The following is a 16,881-nucleotide window of genomic DNA, read 5'->3' as shown; positions in this document are numbered from 1 at the left end:
GGGCGTTGAGATTGGCCGACTATATGCATAATATTATGTTATTTTGTGTAGTAGTACATTAAAAATGATAAATTTCAAAGGGGTCCTCCCCATACTAGCCTGTGAAGTGTAGAGCGCATTTTGCACGCCACCATTGTATGCCGCTCTGCTTATCCTAAGCTCTGCGGGATTACCCCTTGGGACAGTGACCGGCAGTGCCGGAATTGGATGGTAGCCTTTGAAGGCGGGGGGGGGGGGGTGAAATGTGTGTGGAATTGTCAGTCGAGATTATTTCTGAGTCATTAATCAGGTAGCCGCGTCGAAGGACTGTGAGGAAGTGTCAATATTTTTGGCAGTGTGTGGACGTGTCAGCGTGGGCAACTGTCCGGACACCCTCGAGTTCTCGAGTTGGCAAGGCCTGCATTAAACCGCATACAGTATCTGTTCTACGCTTCTTCTTTTTTAGACGCTAACTCACTTAGAGACATCATATGAACGAGCGCTGGAATATTACCGGAGCACCTTTCAAGCAAGAAGTCGAAAGCCAATTCAACTTCATCTTCATTGAATTTGTGTGTTGTGGAAACCTCATCTGAAGAGAATCATTGATTGTATTTACAAGTAGCCCAGTATGTACTTGCTACTGGTACTGCATTTCGACTCTCAATTTCTTCAGCAAATGTAGCAGCTATGTCATGTTTATATTCCCCAAACAAGCAAAGAAATCAGTTCTTTACTGGTCGGTGTCCGTTGTTAAACAATGAAGTTGTTCGAGGACGCATCGATGGATGATCAAATATCCACAACGAACCAATAGTGTGATTGTCTGTAACGACAGAAACAGGAATACTTATTTGGAAAATACTGTACTCTGATCATTTCTTTTTTTCTTTTAATTTGTTTTGCCCCGCACCGACACAGATATGTCTAATGGCTACGATGACATAGGAAAGGGCTAGGAGTAGAATGAAGCATCCGTGGCCCTGATTTATGTACAGCCCCTAATTTTGCCTGGTATGAAAATAGAAAACCACAGAAAACCATCTTCAGGTCTGCCGACAGTGGGGTTCGAAATCTCCCGGATGCAAGCTCACAGCTGCGCGCTCCTAACCGCACGGCCAACTCGCCCGGTCTGTGGCCAAAGGCCAGCACGCTAACCATTTAGCCATGGAGCCGGACACCCACGTCTTGAACAATAAACAAAGTTATATTATTTGAGTCTGCAGAAGATCTGTGGAATCTGCTGAGTGGTATGGACAGGCTTGGGGAAAGAATACAAGATGAAAATAAGTCCAAAACGAAAGTATTGGAGTGCAGTCTAAGTCGGGTGGAAGTCTTAGAAGTAGTGGAATTTTGTTACTTGGATAGTATAATTAACGATGACAGAAGTAAGGAGGACATAAAACGCAGACTAGTGCAAGCAAGGAAAAGCTTTCTTCTTCATCATCATTTTCCAGTGCCAGTTTCACGGGTGTGGTGTACAAGCGCTCGACTCTTCTTCCTCTCAAAGTATATGTTTGACCATGTTCTCCTTGGAGATGGTATGAGGCATATGAGGATACTCTCTGAAGGTGTTAGTTACCATCGTCACGATACTGAGAATCTAGAAAACAGGTTACCGTGTGACCTGTTCGATGAGATGGGCGGAGGTGTTTCCTTGAAAATAGGAGGAAAAAAAGAAATTAGAAGGTCTGCTGCATATTTGCATCTGGTGAAGGCTAATTGAACACTAAATTTCTCGGAATTTCTCCTCGAGATTAGCTCGTTATCTGAAGGTATTCTACTTCCTTGCAATGCAACTTGCACTTTCTATAAATAGTGGACGCAAACTAATTTTGCGCCGTAGAAGACTCTGCATCTCAACAATGGCAAGAACCTTGGTATGTACGCTGCTGGTATATGAAGTAATCATCACTGCCGTATTTAGGGCTAGATCATCAATTTCACAGGAAGCGTCAATAATGTATTTTATCTATTTATTTACTTACTTATTTGTTTATTTGTTTGTTTGTTTCATGAGGGGTAGGTCAATTCAAGGGCGTAATAGCCGAGTGACACTGCCGTTTGTTTCTCATTGAGACGGTCGTGGTTCGAAGTTTGGAAAATGCATGTGCGTTTAAAAAATGAAAATTCATATCCCTGTTGTTCAGATTTTACGTAAAACTGTATGTCTCGGTACTATAAATATGACAACAACACCCACGTTAAACTATAGGCTTGCTTTATTCGATGTTATATATTCTTAGTTCACCTCTGTGGTGTAGTGATTAGTGTGATTAGCTGCCAACCCCGGAGGTCCGGGTTCGATTTCCGGCTCTGCCACGAAATTTGAAAAGTGGTACGAGGGCTGGAACGGGGTCCAGTCAGCCTCGGGAGGTCAACTGAGTAGAGGTGGATTCGATTTCCACCTGAGCCATCCTGGAAGTGGTTTTCCGTGGTTTCCCACTTCTCCTCCTGGCAAATGTCGGGATGGTACCTAACTTAAGGCCACGGCCGCTTCCTTCCCTCTTCCTTGTCTATCCCTTCCAACCTTCCCATCCCCCCACAAGGCCCCTGTTCAGCATAGCAGGTGAGGCAGCCTGGACGAGGTATTGGTCATCCTCCCCAGTTGTATCCCCCGATCCAATGTCTCACGCTCCAGGACACTGCCGTTAGGCGGTAGAGGTGGGATCCCTCTCTAAGTCCGAGGGTAAAACCCAACCCTGCAGGGTAAGCAGATTAAGAAAGAAAGAATATATCCTTAGCTTGACTGCTTCAAACATCAGAACATATAATGTCTTGGCCGGTAAAATATTGTTTCCTCGGGCCAGTAAGATGCACGAATCCGGCTGTGACTTTCACAACTTTCACAACTATATATATGAAGGTACTCAAGTGCTCATACACAATAGGATATGGCGCATTCTGACAAAAGCAAAATGAAACGGTTATTACGTTGAGTACTCACCCGAAGGTTTATTGGATCATCAATAGTGTCATCACGATGCGTCAGTGAAGGAACGTTATATAGGCATGAAGGGTGTGGTAGTATTCCTGTTGCTTTCCTCGCTGTACCAGATGGTCCTGTTACATGTCAGTCTGTCATATTCACCGAAGTCCGTCTCCGCAGCGTAACGGTTAGTTTTATTAGCTGCCGTCGTCGGGGCTCCGGGTTCAATTCCGGGTACTGCCTGAAGTTTACGAATGGCACGAGTGCTGGTATGTGGTTGAAATTGCACAAGCAGCTCACCTCCATTTGGGGGCGGGGAGGGGGGCGGGAAAGAGCTGCGCAAAGTCGGGATGAAGATACGGAGTTACTTATAATCACCGAAATTTATGTCCGACTCGTTGGCTGAACGGTCAGCGTACTGGCCTTCGGTTCAGAGGGTCCCGGGTTCGATTCCCGGTCGGGTCGGGATTTTAACCTTAATTGGTTAATTCCAATGGCACGGGAGCTGGGTGTATGTGTTGTCTTCATCATCATTTCATCCTCATCACGACGCGCAGGTCACCTACGGGTGTCAAATAGAAGGACCTGCACCTGGCGAGCCGAACCCGTCCTGGGATATCCCGGCACTAAAAGCCATACGACATTTCATTTCATACGGAAATTTATGTACTAACGCTAAAAGGACTGCCTAACCTGTTTGCCTGAAAGGAATCACGGTTCATTTTGACGCATATAAATGTTTATAATGTAGAAAAGATATTAAAAGGTGCGCTTTCCAATAATAAGAACTTATATCCTATTTTAAAGACTCCTTTAAAAAGTAGATTAAAAAATATGAACTTAGCACATAGTTCAGATATTAAGAAAAAAATTAACTCGTCTATTTCTTCCTCTGTAGGTGTGTCTCTTTTGTCGTTTTCAATATTAGGTTTCACCTTAGGCAGGTCTCCATCCTCACAGACGGGCAGTTCGCCCATCGGCGTCAACTCGCAGGACTTGCACCTGGTCTCTCCGGATGCCACCCATTATTCCCATTATTATTATTATTATGGGTGTAATTTCTAGGTAAAATAATTAACACTGAAAACGTCTATAACTTCCGTGAATAAAAATTGTTATACGAGGATCGAGTCGTAAGTCATGGAACGTTTTTTCTCGCGTACAGAAGACAACACGGAAAATCTAAGATATGGAATTGGAAATATAGGGCATGTACTTATGCATAGTGCCTGAAGACAAACTCTGACTTCAGGAGATACTCGTAGGAAAGTGACAGAACACAGGCCATTGGTAAAAATTGTTTTATTATGGTATAGACAGCAAATACCGCTGGTTTTGCTGTATGTTTTTGCAATTCCGCTAGAGTCCAGCTCCTGTCCTCATGTAAACACTGATCGACCACCATTATCCGTATCTTTGTCCATGGACACTGGATGGCCTGGGTGAGGCAAATCGGCTGTTGATACTCTACCCCGTTTGAACATATCCACCCACCTCGCCACTGTTCTATAGGGCATGGCATGCACAACTAATGCTTCCCGCAGCTCTGCATGGCATTGGCGTGCATTTCTGCCGCGGAGAACTGCTATTTTAATATACGATCGTTGCTCCTGCTTGTTGACTTCCATTTTGTAACGCTCTCACTCACACACTGAACTTGGGGACATACTTAGACCCACACAGTTGTTTACATTCACCATCTAGTGGCATCATACGCAAGTACATATCGTACGTTTCCAAATGCATATCTTAGATTTTCCGTGTTGTCTCCTGTTCGCGAGAAAATAAATAGTTGCCATGACTTATGACTCGACCTAAGTATTAAATATAAAGTAAAGAACAACGAATCGATAGTATCGTACCATCTAAACAAAATCCCAAAACAGAGAATTGTTCGACCTACAGTACGTATATAATCCTACTGCCTAAAGAGTTAAAATTCACAACATTTTACCAAAATTTATCGGTAAAAGACAAGTGTAAAACAGATTAAATGAAAAACTGAACACCATGAAATATAATTTCCAGTTACTAATACAGTAGTACAGCAGCCTACTTCGAATGCACTCACAAACACTCTACGTATTTGTAGAAATATCAAATTTTTAAATGATACGACTCAAGATAGTAGCAAAATAGTGCTTCATTTGCTGATAAGTTGCAATATTTTGCATTATCCTGTCTTAATCTTGCTTTACACCACTTTTGAAATCACTGCTGTTAACTTTACACCTCACGGACACTCATAACGTTTCTCAGTTAACAGAATTCTCACTGGCATCTGTCCTTCTCTTTAATTCTATGGGCAGAAAAAATCTGATCCACAAGTGAAAGGCTCAGTGGAAAAAAGAGATATGTCACAAAACCATTAGTTTATAGGGAAGAGGAATTTATGCAAGTCTCTATTACGTACAAAATGAGACATGGGATTGAAATTAAGGCAACTTGCCCTTAAAAGGGACAACGTTAAACACAATCTATTAAATATTGTCTAAAGATAATGATGATAATTGTCCGCCTCCGTGGTTTTAGTGTGATTAGCTGCCACCCCGGAGACCCGAGTTCGATTCCAGTCTCTGCCACGAAATTTGAAAAGTGGTACGTGGACTACTCAGTTTCGTGAGGTCGGCTAAGTAGAGGTGTTTCGATTCCCACCTCAGCCACCCTCGAAGTGGTTTTCCACGATTTTCTACTTCTTCTCCAGGCAAATGCGGGGATGGTACCTAACTTAAGGCCACGACCGTTTCCTTCACTCCTCCTTGCCTATCCCTTCCAATCCTCCCATCCTCCACAAGGCCCCTGTTCAGCATAGTAGGTAAGGCCGTCTGTGCAAGGTACTGGTCCTCCTTTCCAGTTGTATTCCCGACCGAATGCCTCACGCTCCAGGATAGAGATGATAGAGGTGGAAGTCTTCGTTGAACCAACTCAGGAGGGTAAACGAATGAAATAAATTTGTAAAAGGATCAAAGATAATCACATAATAAGCATTAATTATTCATTTTAGTGACAAGAAGGGTGTCTATTAGGTACACTTGTCGACACAGGAAGTGAGCGCGTTGAAAAATGCTAAATCGAACTCTTCACCATTGTCGCATGCAGTCATGATGTTGCGGTTCCTAGTTCGATGCTTAACGGGCAGCGGCTATAAAACATTACTCACGAAGAAGTTGCCTTCATAACTGGAGTATCTAAAAATAAAGTAAACTCGTGTCCCGAGGTGATGCAGTTCTTATCGGGCACACTCCCAATGGAATAAAGCTGCATGTACCATTTTAACCACATACCAGCCCTTCTGCCATTCTTAAGTTTCTGATAGTACCGGAAATCGAACCCGGACCCAAGAGGACGACAGCTAATAGTGCTAACTGTTAGGTTACAGAGGTGGACTATCTCCAAGTGTGGGAAAGAGATAGCACCGTTTCCTGCAAATGCGAGTGAGATGGAAGGCAGTAGGCAGTTAAATAGGTGTGGTACGTGTGCTTGTTCGTAAAGCGCCGTAACCGCGTAGGAACGGACTCAGGTGCACAGTGACAAGGTGGCTGGTTCAAATCCGCTTGCGATGTTCTTCTTTTCCACTCCGCAGGCAGCAACAGCGAGCAAGCCAATCAGATTGCAGGGTGCCCCACCACGCTTATTAAACACAGTAGGGAATTATGGCACACCTCGAACATGGAACAGGAGCGCTGAGGCCCATTCTACCCCGTTTTCCGGCAGTTCTAGGACAGCCTTGAGATGCTTGAATTAGGTAGAGTTACGATCTCGGCGAGCAATTAATAAAGAAAAGGTCACTGATGAGCAGAGGGTTTACCGCCTTACGTTTGTCGAGGACAACGTGCTGTATAATTGGTCAAATATCATTTTCTTCGACGAGAGAACGATGGGCCGGTAAGCGTGTTTCGGTATCCGGTACAATCCAGCATACGTGGTAGATATATCTGTTGCGTGTTGTGGCTGGATGAGCTCTCGTTGGATAGGAATGCTGCATGGAATGGAGCAACGTCTCACCGCCGGGCAACATGTGGGCATTCTGTCTGTCTGTTTCTTGCTAGGGGCTTTACGTCGCACCGACACAGATAGGTCTTATGGCGATGATGGGATAGGAAAGGCCTAGGAGTTGGAAGGAAGCGGCCGTGGCCTTAATTAAGGTACAGCCCCAGCATTTGCCTGGCATGAAAATGGGAAACAACGGAAAACCATCTTCAGGGCTGCCGATAGTGGGATTCGAACCTACTATCTCCCGGATGCAAGCTCACAGCCGCGCGCCTCTACACGCACGGCCAACTCGCCCGGTGTCTGTTTCTTAGGTCATCAGCCCGAAGGTTGGTTGGTTCCTCAAATGGTGCCATCAAAGGTTATGGAGTCATAGCGAAACCACAAAGCAGCGCCACAATGAGATATACTAGACTGGGCGAGGAGCGAGGTTGTTTGCCATTTTCTTCCCTCCCTGGCCCACGGAAAATAGTAACATGCTGTAATTTTGTCCGAACCCTTCAATACCATTTTAGGATAAAGAGAATGCTGATGACCCTAGAATATGTGGAGATGTTTGAAGTGAGTTATTAATTAATTAATTCATTAATATTATTCGGTTTCGGTTGTAACATGTTCATATTAAAACCCCTAATATTTATGAAATTAGCCGCTGTCATTAACGAACCTGCTACGAAGGCGTAGCAGGGGGAGAGGTGATACTCCCACGTGGCGCGTCCCAGGTGGCGGATAGGGGGGTCCTAACCGGCTTGCCGGCGGACTTGAGGGAAATAAAATACCTCTCGCGGACCAAACACACTACCCCCTGCGGGTGGGGGACGCACATGTAGAATACACCAGCGGTACCCCCTGCCTGTCGTATAAGTCGACTAAAAGGGGCGACCTAGGCGCGGACATGGATTGCGGTTTGGTATAATGTGTTGGACCTCCTGTGGATGGGAGGGGTCGAGTACATTCACAGGTAATCCCTGCCTGTCGTAGAAGGCGACTTAAAGGGTCATGTGGCCATGGTCCCCTCTTTATTTTTTTTTTATTTTTCCGAGGGTCAGATGTAGACCATTCCAAATTTTGATGTGCGTGCTGCCCGGAGATGGGCCTCTTACGTGTGCGATTACGCCCAAAAGCCCGCAACTGTCCACCCAGGACCATTGCGTGGTGGGAGCGCCATGTACCTTGGCAGTGGTATCCGCCTGACAACACAGGTCCCCGCACAGCCGAATGCCAGAAGGACATATTATTATTAATTATTTTTAATTTTTTCTCTATATTTAGTGCTCTGTACACGCTATGGGGTACATGCTATTGCGGGTGACTGGAGGAAGGGAGCCCTAGTGCTCATTGCCTCAGTCATCCCGTATTAGGCATCGTTCAACATCGGACCCCGGGCAGTACCTGCTACGACCAGGTGGGTATTGCCTTGGCTGCTTGGTTCGGCTACAGAGACCCCTGATCGGAGTGGGTGGCATTCGGGGAGGATGCTATCGGGAATGGCTTCCAAACGAAGTCTGCTCTCTCAAGGTGGTCCTCCACCTAAGTCTTTAACCTTTGCTTCCCTGAGAGTTTCAACTCCCTGGGAACATGCGCAGCGTGAAGGAATGGGATCCAGCTTCCCTAGGTTTCTGGTCGCTACCAGAACCGATGGGCAGGATTTTAAGCTGGTGAAGTCGATCCTTTTTAGTCGGCACATCGAAGGCGTTTACGGCGAACTTGAGGACCTAAAGAAAATGCGCAACGGTAGTTTGCTTATGAAGACTCGCACAGCACTGCAAGCTGATCAGCTGCTTAAGTGCGACCGCTTTGGCGAAATCCCCGTCAAAGTGGAGGAGCATAAGTCCTTGAACCTGGTTCTCGGAGTCATCTTTCACCGCGACCTTATTTTGAGCACTGACGACGAGTTGATGGAAGACATGAAGAACCGTGGCGTGACACACGTCCGGCGCATTACGCGCAAGGTCAACGGTGAAGACGTTGCCACTGGTGCCTTCATTGTCTCTTTCAAGTGGTCAGTGTTACCAGAGAAAGTCAAGGTAACAACTTATCGTTGCGATGTGAGGCCGTACATCCCGCCTCCTATGCGATGCTATCAATGCCAGCGATTCGGACATATAGTATCTCGCTGTTCGAATCAGGCTGTATGTGGTACATGTGGACGAGTAGCTCACGGCGCGGAGGAGTGCACAACTCCGTACAAGTGCACTAACTGCTCCGGTTTTCATTCTCCTCGGGATCGGAACTGTCCGATATACCTGAGTGAGAAGAAGATCTAGGAGATCAAGACCCTGGATGGTCTTTCCTACCAGGAAGCGCGCCGTAAGTTTAATTCCACGAATACACCTGCCCGTACACTCGACTACAGCATGATAGCTCAGAGTCTTCCAGGTTCATCATTTTCAACATCGTCACCTGTGCTGATCGCTGCGCCCAAGGCGACTGTTGCTGCTCCCAGCGAAGTCGCAAAGAGTAAAAGCTCGAAGGGGGGGACCACCCCACCTTCGACCAACCAGAAGTCTGTGCAGGCTGGCAGTCGCCAGCCGGCACAGCAGGGGGGGAAGACTAAGTCTCCCCCCCCTAGGAGGTCGACGAAAGTCGTGCCCCAGCCGGCGGAGGCGGCATTGTCGACCAGGGCTGGGAAACCATCTCCCAGCCCGTCTGAACTAGAAAAGAAAAAGGGGAAGAAGAGCGCCCGTCCTGAGCGCTCTCGGACTTCCCCTGCGAAGGAGAAGTCATGCCCCCCGTCTGGGGGGTATGAGTCTGCGCCGGGCGGTACTCCTGCTCCGAAACCTGCGCGCTCTCCTCGTAGGGGACCCCTTCGCCCCCGAAAAACGTCGAAGTTCTGGGCGGCAGCCCCGCCGTCTGTTGACGACGAGATGGATGTCGCGCTGTCCACTACATCTACGGATGTAGATGTTGATAGTCTTTAGGTTTGTGAGCATTTTATTGCTCATAACCTAACACTACTTATATCGTCCACACTATGGCACTGTTACAGTGGAATTGTAACGGTTATGACAGGCATCTTGCTGAGTTACGTCAGCTTATTAGTGAGTACGCAGCGAGTATAGTCTGTATTCAGGAGACCAATTTCAGACCTGGTCATCATACGGTCTTGAGGCATTTCAAACTACACTCGACAGAACGATACTATGCTCACCGGGCTTCCGGAGGCGTTGGCATTTTTGTACGTTCTGATAGCTACAGCGAAGAAGTTCCATTAAGAACCCCTCTTGAGGCTGTAGCTGTTCGCGTCTCGCTGCCTGTCATAGCAACAGTGTGTAATGTTTATCTTCCACCAGGCCAGCATCTGAACGTCAATGATGTCGCTGATCTTATAGATCAGCTTCCACCACCCTTCCTCTTATTGGGCGATTTTAACGCCCATCACCCCATATGGGGCTCTGAGACACGTTGTCCCCGAGGAAGAGAGCTGGAAACACTTCTAACAGATCTGGATTTATGTATTTTGAACACAGGGGAACCAACTCACTTTAGTGTACGTTACGGCACATACTCTCGCATAGACGTAAGTCTATGCAGCCGGACGTTGGTTCCACTGTTTCGGTGGAATGCACACGATGATCTCTGTGACAGTGACCATTTTCCCATCGTTCTTAGTTTGTTGAAACATAAACCCGTCGAGGCTCCCCCTCGATGGATTCTTAAACATGCTGATTGGCCAAAGTACACATCACTAGCTGTCTTTCACGATGATGTCGGGCGGACCGTCGGCGAGGAAATAACTTACGTCACCCAAGTTATTCTTGCTGCTGCTGAGGAGTCCATTCCGTTTTTCTCGGGGGCTCCTCGCCGAAAACTCGTTCCTTGGTGGAACGATGAAATAGCAGCAGCCATCAAAGAACGCCGTCGCGCTCATAAACGTTACCGTCGACAGCCTACTGTGGCCAACTTGGTAACATTTAAGAAACTCCGCGCTAAGGCGCGAGTTCTTATTCGACAAAGTAAGAAGGCTTCATGGGAGAGATATGTCTCGTCCATGACGTCACATACTCCATCATCTCAAGTGTGGACGAAACTTCGACGAATTTCGGGTATTCAAGGATCATCTGCTGTACCGGGAATTTCCATTGCAGGCAGTATCGCCACTGATCCCCTCGCGATTGCTAATCATCTCGCTTGTCATTTCCCGGATGTCTCTGGCTCCGGGAATTACAATCCTGATTTCCTCCCTCTGAAGCGGGAGGCAGAACGTCATCACCTTAGTTTTGCCACCCAAGCTTCAGAGGACTACAACGTGCCCTTTACGGAGTGGGAACTCCGCAGCGCCTTAGCGCTTTGCAAGGACACGTCTCCTGGACCGGACAACATCCATAACCAGATGTTGAAACACCTTAGTGATGATAGTTTACTATATCTCCTTCGTGTGTTCAACCGAATCTGGACAGAGGGTGATTTTCCGTCTCAGTGGCGAGAGGGCATAGTCATCCCTGTCCCCAAGCCTGACAAAGACCCTAAGTATGCAGGAAGTTACAGACCGATTTGTCTTACAAATTGCCTGTGTAAGCTATTTGAGAGGTTGGTAAATCGCAGACTCGTGTGGTGTCTGGAGAAACAAGGACTCTTGTCCGAGTACCAATGTGGATTTCGAGCCGCTCGATCCACCACAGACCACTTGGTACGCCTGGAGAGCTCTATCCAGGATGCGTTTCTCCGCAAACAGCACTTGGTAGCTGTCTTCTTCGACTTGGAGAAGGCCTACGACACCACCTGGCGATATGACATCCTTTCAGTCCTGCATCAATGGAGATTCCGAGGTAACTTGCCGGTATTTATTGCGAATTTTTTGTCCCTCCGTCTATTCCGTGTCCGAGTAGGGAGGACATATTCGCAATACCACGTTCAAGAAAATGGAGTCCCACAGGGATCGGTTCTTAGTGTCACTCTGTTCGCGATTGCCATAAACGGTATTGTCGCTGCTGCTGGTCCAGCCGTAATACCCTCCCTATATATGGATGATTTTGCTCTGCACTATAGCTGGTGCAGTATGGCAGTCGCAGAGCGACAGTTACAGCAAGCTATTAGGAGGGTGGAGAAGTGGACCTTAGAACATGGCTTTCGGTTTTCTGCCGCAAAGACCTCTGTTGTCCACTTTTGTCGTCAACGTACTCTTCACCCTCATCCTGAGCTTTATCTAGGAAATGTCGTTCTTCCAGTTGTTGGCACCTACCGATTTCTTGGGCTCCTTTTTGACAGTAAATTATCGTGGGAGCCACACGTGCGGGAGCTAAATGTGCAATGCACCAAGAGGCTTAACCTCTTGAAGTTTCTTAGCAGCACTAATTGGAGAGCTGACCGCGTGGTGCTCCTGCGATTCTATCGGGCACACATTTTATCCCGGTTAGACTACGGCAGTGCAGCATATGGCTCCGCAAGACCAAGCGTTCTTGCGAAGCTGAACAGTATCCACCACAGCGGGGTTAGGTTGGCTTTTCGTACTAGCCACATCGCTAGCCTGCTTGAGTCTGGTGTGCCGCCTTTACACCTGAGGCGCCAGAAAATGCTTCTTTTGTATGCTGCAAATTTGCGACAGATGCCACTTCATCCGAGCTATCCCTGCGTGTTCAACAATGGCAACCGTTTGTTGTACGTTGCTCATCCTCGTGCGACGCGGCCGGTTGGGATACGCTTGGATAGCAGTTATGAATTGTTTGACGTACCTTCGATTCCTTGCCTTGTCAGACAACCAAGTGGGGTACCTCCGTGGGTTGTACGACGACCTGAAATCATCCTGGATTTGCACACTGGCCCGAAAGGAGACACAGACCCTTCGATTTATCGGAGGATCTACCTGTCCGTTGTTGGCCGCTATCCAGGTTCAGTCGTCGTTTACACGGATGGTTCAAGGACAGATACGAAGGTGGACTGTGCGTTCGTTGTCGACAATGATCGGTTTCTTTTTGCTCTCCCGGACACCTGTAGTGTGTACACGGCAGAGCTCTATGCCCTCTGTGAGGCTCTGCGGTACGCACTAGACAATGAGCGCCGACACATTCTTGTGTGTACTGACTCCTTGAGTTCGCTTCAGTCTATTGATACCTGTTTCCCTCGGCACCCTCTGGTGCAGCGGATCCAGGACCTGCTGGCCGGGTGTTCGGATGCCGGCACCAGAATTACGTTTGTGTGGCTCCCCAGCCACATGGGCATAGAGGGAAACGAGTTAGCAGATGAGGCTGCCAAGGAGGCAGTTACACTGCCCCCGTTGCCTTTCAAGGTTCCAGCAAGTGATATTCGCTCTCAGCTGAGACATCTGGTTATGTCTCATTGGGAGATGGAGTGGCAGGCCATCCCACTTCCCAATAAGCTGAGAGCGATAAAAGGAACAACGAAGGTATGGAGGACTTCCCTTCGGGCTTCGCGGAGGGAAGCAGTGGTATTATGTCGCCTTCGGATCGGCCACGGTATCTTGACGCACTCCCATCTACTGAAAGGAGAACCCCCTCCGGTGTGTACCTGCGGCGACCATCTTACCGTGGTACACATCCTTACGGAGTGCGTGGACCTGGTCGATCTGCGCCGTAGTCTTAACCTTCCGAGTACTATCTCCCTTATCTTGCGCGATTGCGAGCAGTCAGCAGACCTCGTCATCCGCTTTATGAGGGATAGCGGTCTGTTTTATCGTGTGTGATGATGTCCTTTGTCCTCGTGTTGTTTATGTCAGTTGCGGTTTTATCTCATTGACTTCATTTTAGTTTGTGTTGCGCATTTGAATGTGTTATTTGAATGTCTAACGTAAATTATGTGTTAATATCTGTATTACTGGGCAATGCCTTATTCCGTCGATTTCCTGTACTTTCTCTTATTTTAATAGAACATAAGGCATTGCGTATTAGATCCACCGACTGTTTTAATCTCACCCTCATTGTTCTTCATCACCATTCTTTTTTAACTCTAGTCAGTGGATACTTTTTAAAATTTTAACTTCATATCTCATGTCATTCATTTCGTTCCATTAGGGGCCGATGACCTTCGATGTTAGGCCCCTTAAAACAACAAGCATCATCATCATCATCAGCTGTCATTAACGATTTACGTATATATATATATATATATATATTACGAAGTTGCTATTGTTATTTTATTAAAATATTGTAAGAGAATAAATCTAAATATTGTAGTAAGGGGAGCGTGACTGAGCCTAGAGGTATAAAATGACGCGGATGTAGTCAGTATGTATATCGCAGCCATGAACGAGTGAAGTTGTGACGTTGCTGGTGAAGTACACATTTCTTTGTGAAACGGCAAGAAAACATGACCTTTTTTAAAGCTTCTTTACTTATAATCTAATTAAATAATGTGGAGGTTAAGTTTACTGCTAACAGTTCTCTTCTTGTGAAATGTATAGTGAAACAGCATTCAGTATATGGCTTCAATCCTCAAGACTTGTTGCTCGTTATGGGACAACAATTTGTATGTTGTTGAGTCAGCTCAATTTGAGATTATCAACAATTTAATCGGAAGGAGAAGTCAGCTCTCGTAAGCGTTCTAGCGTACAGAGAAGAATAAGGAAGGTGTTCGAGTCACGGAGGTGAAACGAGATGTCGTATCCACGTGATACAAAACTACTAGAAGATTCAAATCCCATTAACTAATGAGAAATTTGTGAAAACAAATATGAGCCTGTTAAAATTGTTGAATTAAATGGCATCAAAGTATTTACGACGGATGTATCAGGGAGAAATGTATTGTATTATTGTTAGGAATGCTGTTCTGATCGCATTATGCTGATTATTCTGTGTATGTTGTTTTGGAATGTTTATTCGAATATATTTATTTTGACAAATTTGTGTGTTTCTAGATTCTTCGTGAAGAAATCCTTGCAGCATGTTATTCCTAAATTCAATAATTTTCAGGGGTGTATGAATTAAGGCCCAACAGGGTACCAGATTTTCAGTTCACGAACATGACTTGGGATGATATCATTTCTTCTTCCACTCTTATTATTTAAATTTGAGGGATCATCTGGTGAGCTCTGATATTCATTTACGCGGAGTCTCGGGCATTTATTATTATCATTATTATTATTATTATTATTATTATTATTATTATTATTATTATTATTATTATTATTATTATTATTATTATTATTATTGTGCCGTATGTTTTGGCAATTCCCCCGCCCCCTTTGGACTTTGTTGGCTGCTTGGCTGCGCCCTTAAGACTGGCGTTTGTTTTTTTCATTATTATTAGCCATGTTCGGCATTTTACGCGTTATTATTTATAGATGTGTCTCTAACTAGCACCTTCTTTCTACGTATTTCTAAAGATTGATTTTCTCCCTTCGTCCTTCCGTCGCGCTACTGTATCAACGTGCCTTCCCCGCTTTTCCAGCCGATTGGGCAGGCCTTCCTCCCCTCCCTCCCGTCTGCCGCTCGCTCGCCTGTCGAGCTACGGACAGAGGACTTGACTTGCCTGATAGTCAGCGGCTGGAGATATTCTCAGTGCCTTGAGTGACAGCGGCTGGTCCGCTTGGGTTTCGAACCCTGCCTTGTCCACGGTGTGGAGGTAAGCCCTACTAACGAGATAAAATTGAAGTATTAGCGCGGGGTAGGTCGAAGGAAGGATCTCACTGTTGGGTGTGTAAAACTTTCAGGCATATGATGCGATTGTAATCCAGTGCCTTTTTAATGTAATTGTATACGTGCAGGCACCTTGGAAATTAGCTGCCACCTCCATCGTCATTGGTTAAAGATAATGAATTGAAGTTAGTTTTTTTCTCTGCTATTGTATGCACTGGGTGCTTTTAAACGGAGGGCAGTTTTGAAAGGTTGAATTTGTTTTTAATGTTCTGGCTGAAGTGTTATATTAAAACCTTGGGGTTCAATGCCCAGCATTAATGTACTTCTTTCACAGCCTGAGTCTGACTTGAGATTTATACTATATTGTACGTGTTAACACGCTAAAGGAAAACCCACTAAGGGGACTTGTATTCATAATAAATGTGGTTAATTTTGAAAGCAATGTTATCTTGAAACAGGCCCGGGGCCGTACGCTTTTCCTTCTTTCCTTCTTCTGTGGGAATGTTTGTAAACCTACGCAGGGTACAGAGTGAGGAGCGCAAATCTTCGATCCTATGTAAATAGTGGTTCAGACGACCTTGAACCCTCTTTAACTGATGAACCGAAGCAATATCAGTTTCCAAAAAATCAATGACTGAGATGATCTCTGTAAAGTTTGCCCGGATCAAGGACGTCGCCCCACCGACCTCGCTATCATTATAAACAGGCACAGTAATAGGTTTATCAAGGTTCGACCTTAATAAATTCTCATCGCTTTTCACAGTTCCTTTTGACTCCAAATTCCTAATGAGCAGTTCATACGATAACTCTTCCTTTCGCAAGGACCCCGGATAAGGGACATCTCGAGCTGCCACAATGTTCTAACACTGTTAGGCCCACAGGCCGAAAGAATTCCAAGAGTACACTCAAAGATAAACGGAATAATACTCGAATTGAAACCAGGCCCATTCAACCACGCTCTGCTACCACTCTGTACCCTGCGTAGGTTTACAAACATTCCCACAGAAGAGGGAAAGAAGGAAAAGCGTACGGCTCCGGGCCTGTTTCAAGATAACATTGCTTTCAAAATTAACCACATTTATTATGAATACAAGTCCCCTCGCTGGGTTTTCCTTTAGCGTGTTAACACGTACAATATAGTTTAAATATCAAGTCAGCCTCAGGCTGTGAAAGAAGTACATTAATGCTGGGCATTGAACCCCAAGGTTTTAATATAACACTTCAGCCAGAACATTAAAAACAATTTCAACCTTTCAAAACTGCCCTCCGTTTAAAAGCACCCAGTGCATACAATAGCAGAGAAAAAACTAACTTCAATTCATTATCTTTAACCAATGACGATGGAGGTGGCAGCTAATTTCCAAGGTGCCTGCACGTATACAATTACATTAAAAAGGCACTGGATTACAATCGCATCATATGCCTGAACGTTTTACACACCCAACAGTGAGA

At 45.8% G+C, this 16,881-nt stretch overlaps 1 protein-coding gene across 4 annotated transcripts in view; it reads left to right on the top strand.

Moving 5' to 3' along the window:
* The window catches only part of LOC136871831 (alanine and glycine-rich protein-like), a 66,344-nt gene that overhangs the window by 25,523 nt on the left and 23,940 nt on the right, over window positions 1–16,881 (top strand). For 3 of the 4 annotated variants that reach the window (XR_010859828.2, XR_010859829.2, XR_010859827.2), the window contains exon 1: window positions 1,729–1,859. The exons of the other annotated variant lie outside the window; for it this stretch is intronic. The gene's annotated coding sequence lies outside the window, so the exon portion shown is untranslated. Of the gene's footprint in view, window positions 1–1,728; window positions 1,860–16,881 lie in introns of those variants that run through there. 4 annotated transcript variants of the gene reach the window in all.

This window comes from Anabrus simplex, chromosome 4 (genome assembly GCF_040414725.1).
Source record: "Anabrus simplex isolate iqAnaSimp1 chromosome 4, ASM4041472v1, whole genome shotgun sequence".
In the NCBI taxonomy this organism is placed as follows: domain Eukaryota; kingdom Metazoa; phylum Arthropoda; class Insecta; order Orthoptera; family Tettigoniidae; genus Anabrus; species Anabrus simplex.
Note: the sequence above shows the minus strand (reverse complement) of the source record. Positions and strands in the feature narration are given on the sequence as shown.